A 7,082-nucleotide genomic window follows, 5' to 3' on the forward strand; every position below is an offset into this window, starting at 1 on the left:
CTACCCAGAGGTGTGTATGAAGGAAGGTCTGACAATCAACTTCTGACAGGCCACAGTTTGAAAACCCTACGGAGCAGTTCTATTCTGCACACTGGGTGTTGTCGTAAGTCTGAATGCATTCAAAAGCCATTAACAACTACCCAGCCCTAAAGATTGAAGATAGACACCCTTCCATCAGAAGTATTACTCTGCCACTCTGATGGCACACTTTTCTTGTAAGAAACCCTAAACTTTAGTTTTTATACAGGGTCACTGTGAGTCAGAACTGACTTGATGGCACTTAACAACCACAACAATCATGAACTGGAGTCCTGGTGTGGTGCTGTAGAATAAGTATTTGAATCACAAGGTCGATTGTTCAAACTCATCAGTCACTCCTTGGAACCCCATATAGGCTCACTATAGTTGGAACCAACTCGATGACAACTTAACAGCAGCAACAATCATGGACCGCATTTCTCTCTTCTCTATAGCAGTACCTGTCCACTGATGTGTTCTCGGCTATAATTGGCATGGTCATCATGTTGCTCAGAGACTATCTGTCTGTGAATTGAATTTTACAGATATGAGTGTGAACTGAATTTTCTTTTCTTTTTCCATCTCTTATTGTTGCTATTGTTAGATACCATCTAGTTGGATCCAAATTGTGGTGACCCTATGCACAACACAACCAAATACTGCCGGGCCCTGGGCCAGGCTCACGATTGTTGTCATGTTTGAGCCTTTTGTTGTTGCCACTGTGTCAATACAACTCATTGGGGTCTTCCTTTTCTCACTGACCCTTCACTTTACTAAGTATAATGTCCTTTTCCAGGGACTGATCCCTTCTGACAGTACACCAAAAACATGAAAGACTAAGTCTTGTCATCCATAATTCTATGGTACATTCTGGGCTCTTCTTCCAAGACAAATTTGTTTGTTCTCCTGGCAGTTTATTGATCTTCACCAACACCATAATTCAAATGCCTCACTTCTTCTATGGTCTTCCATATTTATTGTTCAACTTTCACTTGCATATGATATGATTGAAAATCTTGAATTTGTTGTTTATGACATAGTAAATCACATGACTGTGCAAATCAAAATGGCCAATACTAGTCAATTTCAGTCATGGAATGCCTCAGATATCCATCGTTATGCATTCCATTTCATTTTTGATGGCTTCCAATGTTCCTAAACTGATATTTCATACATTCCAAATTACAGTCATTACTGAATGTTTGCTGCTGTTTCTCTCATTTTAAGCCATGCCTCATCAGCAAATGAAGGTCATGAAAGCTTTGCTCCTTCCACATCATTACGATCGACTCCGCTTTGAGGAGGCAGCTCTTCCCCACTCATATTCTGAGTGCCTTCCAACCTGAGGGACTCATCCTCTGGCTCTATATTAGACAATGTTCTACTGCTCTTCATCAGGTTTTCAGTGGCTAACCACTCAGAGTTGGTCTTCCTGTCCTTCTTAGTCTGTTTTAGGTTCTAAGCTCCACTTAAACCTGTCTACCATGAGTGACCTTGTTGTTGTTGTTAAGTGCTGTCGAGTCGGTTCCAACCCATAGTGACCCTGTACAGGATTCCTGAGGCTGTAAATCTTTACAGGAGCAGAAAGCCTCATCTTTCTCCCGCAGAGCAGCTGGTGGTTTCGAACTGCTGACCTTAATATTTGCAGCCCGATTCATAACCATTATGTTACCAGAGCTCCTTTGTGTGACCTTGTTGTTGTTATGTGCCGTGGAGTCGGTTCCAGCGACCTTGACCAGGGTTTCCAAGGCCGTAAATCTTTACGGGAGCAGAAAGCGTCATCTTTCTCCCATGGAACAGCTGGTGGTTTCGAACTGCTGACCTTGTGGTTCACAGCCCAATTCGTATTACTGGCATTTAAAATACCAGTGGCATAGTTTCCAACAGCACAGCATCACACAAGCCACCAAAGTACAACAAACTGACAGTATAACAAATCAACAGTATAACTTGGACACATTATTTAAACTCTCCATTTCTCCATTTTCTCATGTATAATATCAGGATACTAATGTTTCCCACAACACAGGATTGCTGCAAAGACAAAATGAGTTAACACACACCAAGTGTCTAGCACAGTGTCTAGCTTATCTAGTAAGAGCTCTGTAAATGTTAGTAGCTATTATCACAACGATCCTCTTCCTCATTATCATTATTTTTTTTTTGTCCTCTGGTTTACTGGGTTCAGCCACATTACTGGTCTAGAAAAGTTGACTAAGACTGAGCACAGAGGTTGTTGTTATTGTTGTTAAGTGCCGTTGAGTGGGTTCCAACTCATAGTCACCCTGTGTAGGGTTTCTGAGGAGCGACTGCTGAGTTTGAACTGCCGATCTTCTGGTATACATTGACCTTGCGGTCCAGTGTTTTATCCAACAGTACCACACCAGGACTGAGCAAAGAGACAAGGAATCATAATACAGATATGAAAGAACACAAATCTCTGTAATCCTTAAATACAGTCTCTCTATCTTCAGTGACTGGATAGTAGTCAAAAAGTCGGTGGTTTGAATCTACCCAGAAGCACCTTAGAAGAAAGGCCTGATAATCTGCCTCCCAAAGGTCATGGCCTTGACAATGCTATGGGGGAGTTCTCTTTAGCACACTTGCAGTTACCAGGTATCAGAAGGAGACAAAGGTCTAATTAGCACTCCATATAAGAGATTGTAAAACCATACAATCTATGTGCCTGGGAAAACACCAATTGTGGTTGTAAAATAGTGGCTCCCTGATTTCTTTTGCCCTTTCCCAAACCCAGTGTACTGGTAAAAGGTCTTAAAGATCAAATACTCTGCAATCATGAAACACTATGACATCAACAATGGCTCTTACCCAGAAGCAAACAATCAATGTGAAACCAAGTATTAAGTGAGAGCTGAGTGACTGAAGGAAGGATGTACACTACAAACTCTGTCAAATAGTGGATTCAACCAAAAGGGAAATCACATGATGAGAAAGATTACAGTAGTGTTGAGACTGAATTGTAGAAAAAAATTAGAGTATTTTTATTGATGTTGAAACAAAGGATTTACTTATATGGGAGAGAAGGATACAGGAGAGAACAACAGATATGTTTAAGTTAAAAGTGAAGTTTTTAGAGGCATTTGTAGGGGACTCCTAGTGTGGCACTGTGGGTTAATGCTCTGAACAGCAAAGTCAGTTTGAACTGCAAGGCCAGTGGTTCAAGCTCACCAGCTGCTCCTCAGGAAACTCTATACAGGGTCGTTATGGGTCAGAACCTACATGATGACACTTAGCAACAAGCACAAGGGAAGAGAGTCAGTCACCACGTGTCTCTCAGTTTGTTGTATTGTAGTATCTTGTGTGTTACTATGATGCTGGAAATGATGCCACGGGTATTTCAAATACTACAGGGTCATCCATAGTGACTGGGTTTAGGTGCAGCTTCCAGACTAACTAGGAAGAAAGAACTGAAGATTGAATTCCAAACAGCAGCCAACAAAAACCCTGTGGATCCCAAGAGAATATTTTCTGATACAGTCATAGAAGATAAGCCCCCTAGGCTGGAAGTCAGCTGAAATATACAGGGGTCACAACAGTACAGTAGACTCTAGCAAACCAACCATCATGAAGAAGGTTCAGGATTGGGCGACGTTTTGTTCATGCAGTTATCACGAATCAGAGCCAACTTCATGACAACCAACACCAACAAGGCAAGAGAGAGGCCAAACTTGGACTGAGTTTAATCAGAAAAAGATATTGTTGTTGTTAACTGTCCTTGAGTCAGTTCTGACTCATAACAACCCTGTCTGAGGAGCAGCTGGTGGGTTTGAACTGGTGGGTTTGAGCTGCTGACCTTGTGGTTCACAAGTCCAGTGCTGATCAATTCAAGGTAACATTTGATTCTGAGGTGAAGTTTTACAGTGAGGACCCATTAGTGAAATTAGCATAGAAAGGCAACACTGAAAAGTCAGGCTAAAGTATAAAGCCTTTGCATAGTCAGTAAAGTACAGGTAAATAGCTTTCTGGTACTTTCTGCTTTCAGCCAAAATCCATCTGATGTCATCAATGATAGTCCTCATTCCCTGTCCTGTTCTGAATCCAGCTTGATCCTCTAGAAGTTCTCTGTCAATGTAGGATTGTTGCCAAAAGAACCAACAGATCTGTATTGGAAGTAGTACAGCCAGAGTGCTCCTTGGACACCAGGATGGTTAGACTTTGTCTATTATAATTTGAATATATTGTCAGCAGGGACCAGTCACTGGAAAATGATATCATTTGGTAAAGTGGAGGGTGTGAGAAAAAGAGGAAGAGCCCAACGAGATGGGTTGGTACAGTGGCAGCAGCAATGGGTTCAGGTGTAGCAATGATTGTGAGGTTGGCATGGGAGTGTCCCGTTCTGTTGCGCACAGGGTCGCTATGAATTGGTACCAACTCGATGGCACCTAACAACAACAACACAGTGTATAGGAAACAAAGGAAGATGGCTTTATGAATTCATGAAAGGAAAGGTGCTTGGTGGGGAGGAGGCTCTCTCACACAGCAGTGACATGAAAAGGACTTTCTGTGAAACGGCGCCTCTATTCTACAATATTTACTGAGCAGCTATCATAAGGCATGAGCTAAAGTTAGAGTCCACACAAAAATAAAAAATACCAACCACAATAATCATGATTATTATTCTTGAAGATTCAGCACATCTCCTGATGCACAGGGGTGAGAGTCAACTTTTCTGTTGGTTTTACAGAAGAGATTTGATTCCAGCCTCACACAGCCCTCTAGGGCATAGAAGGCAGATCAGACTCTTCATTTCACATGTGAGGAAGTGCAAGCTGAGGGCAATGAAAGAAATGGGCCATTTAGCCCAGATGGCCACATGCATAGCAGGGCTGGAGACCCAAATGCCTGACTACTGCTTCCCACCCCAACCTCACCAATGCCTGGCAACTGGTTACCATTTGCATTGATTAAGCTGAAAGCATTTCCTGTGATACTTATAAATCTTTATTTCTGTTTTTTTACTATTGGAACATTCATCTTCTAAGAAGCCTGAGGCATTTCACACATTTTAAATTCTGATCCTATCCACTCTCTTTGAGAGATATAGGATGACAAAGAACTCCCAAGTGTAGGTGCTTAATGGAAAAAACAAAAATACAGCCATTTACAATTCCTTACTAAAACAAAACAAAAAAGGCTCTGCCCTTCTAGTAGGAAAATAAATGTAAATTAGTCATGAAATGAGGTCAGAACCAATAGCAAAATTGGACCATAATGAGATAAGCCCAAGGGGAAACAGAAATATTTGCATGACAACCATTTGCCTAAAGGGTCCCAGGGCCAAGAAGATAAAAGTGAGACTTGACCAGCAAAGCAGTCAAATAAACAGGATTGGAATAATCTCAAATTTGGGTGAAATCGCCGCAAATCTGTCTTCATAACATGGCCAGTTTTTGTTTTCATTTTGTTGTTTTCTTGCAGTTACATTCTGTATGCTGTTGATATAACCTGATTGGGTTTGTCAGAAACTCATATTTTCCTAGTTCTCTGAATGTACGCCATACGCCGTGTCTCACCAAATATACGTGCCTCTGTGGGGTCTGTACTTTCAAAGAAAAATGAAATTGTTTTTGGAAAAGGATGTAATAAGAACCTAAGTATAAAAGTTCTAAAAATTCCTATTTATGACCAGCTTTATCAGCGTAGCAACAGTAACCTAGTGAGCTGGATCCCTTTCTCTCTCATCTTAATTCCTTTAGTGGGGATTCTGATGCATGCAGACGGGAGACGGGGGCGTCTTCTTACCTCCAGCATCACCTCTCCAATCTATTCTCCATACTGCTACCAAAGAGAGTTTAAAAATGTGGATCTGATAATGCCTTGTTTTTCTTAAACTACCTCAATGGCTCATTATTTCCAGGATATGGCTTAGCGCCCTTAATCTGGTGTACAGAAGCCAAAAGCCCAAACACAATGCTGTCGTGTTGATACCAACTCATAGCAATGCAGTAGGACTGAGGAGAATTGTCCCAAAGGTTCCCCTAGCCTGTGAACCTTCTGTGGAAGCCCACTGTCACATTTTTTTTCTGCAGAGTGGATGGTAGGTTTGAACCACTGACCTTTTGGTTAGCAGCTGAGCTCTTTAACCATACTGTGCTCCTAGGATCACTTAATCCAGCAAATAAGACGCTTCCAATTTCTGATCTAACTTTTGTCAGATTTGCAAAATATTCCTGTTCATTCCCCTTCTCTATGTAAGGGACTCGTCTGAGCTTCCAATGCCTTGTACAGGCCAAGTCCTCAGACAGAGAACAACTTTTCCTCTCGCCTCTGCTTTTTAAGGCATCTGAACTCCTATGCATCCCTTGTATGAGATGCCCTACCTATTTGTCCTCTAGCTCATTGCTTGTTAGTTCCAACTTGGTTCCAACTCATAGCAGCCCTATGTAGGGTTTACAAGGAGCAGCTGGTGGGTTTGAACCTCTGACCTTGAGGCTAGCTGTCCAGTGCTTATCCCTCAGTGTCACACCAAGACCATATCTCACATGTAGAGTACAACATTTTTCTTTACTAACTCCTTACATCTTCTTCTGCACCACTTCTGTGTAATCTAAGCATAATGCAAGTCTCACATATAAATTTAAATGATCTAGTAGCTACCTTATGAAAAAGTAAGAAGCACACAGAGAAGTAATTTTAATTACATAAGAATGAGCCAAGAAGTGAACTCCCGGTGTGGGTGTGTGTCACTGTAGGATTAGTACTGGAGTGCAAACCACAAGGTCAGCATTTCAAACCCATCAGCTATTCCTTGACAATTCTATAAAGGGTGGCTATGAGTTGGAACCAACTTTACAGCACTTAACAACAGCGATAGGCCAAGAAGTATTGCTACTAGGATTCTAGTTCATGCATACACAGATTGATTCCAAACAAAAATGTTGCACTATATCTCTGCAATCAGTGAATAGCTGCAGACAAGGGTGCCTTCAAAAAATTGTCCAATAAAAATACTGGCTTCTAAGGGAATGTGCTCTGGTAGCGTAGTGGTTACGAATCTGGCTGCGAAACTTAAGGTCAGCGGTTTGAAACTACCAGCCGCTCTG

Source organism: Chrysochloris asiatica, unplaced genomic scaffold, assembly GCF_000296735.1.
Source record: "Chrysochloris asiatica unplaced genomic scaffold, ChrAsi1.0 scaffold00101, whole genome shotgun sequence".
Lineage (NCBI taxonomy): Eukaryota > Metazoa > Chordata > Mammalia > Afrosoricida > Chrysochloridae > Chrysochloris > Chrysochloris asiatica.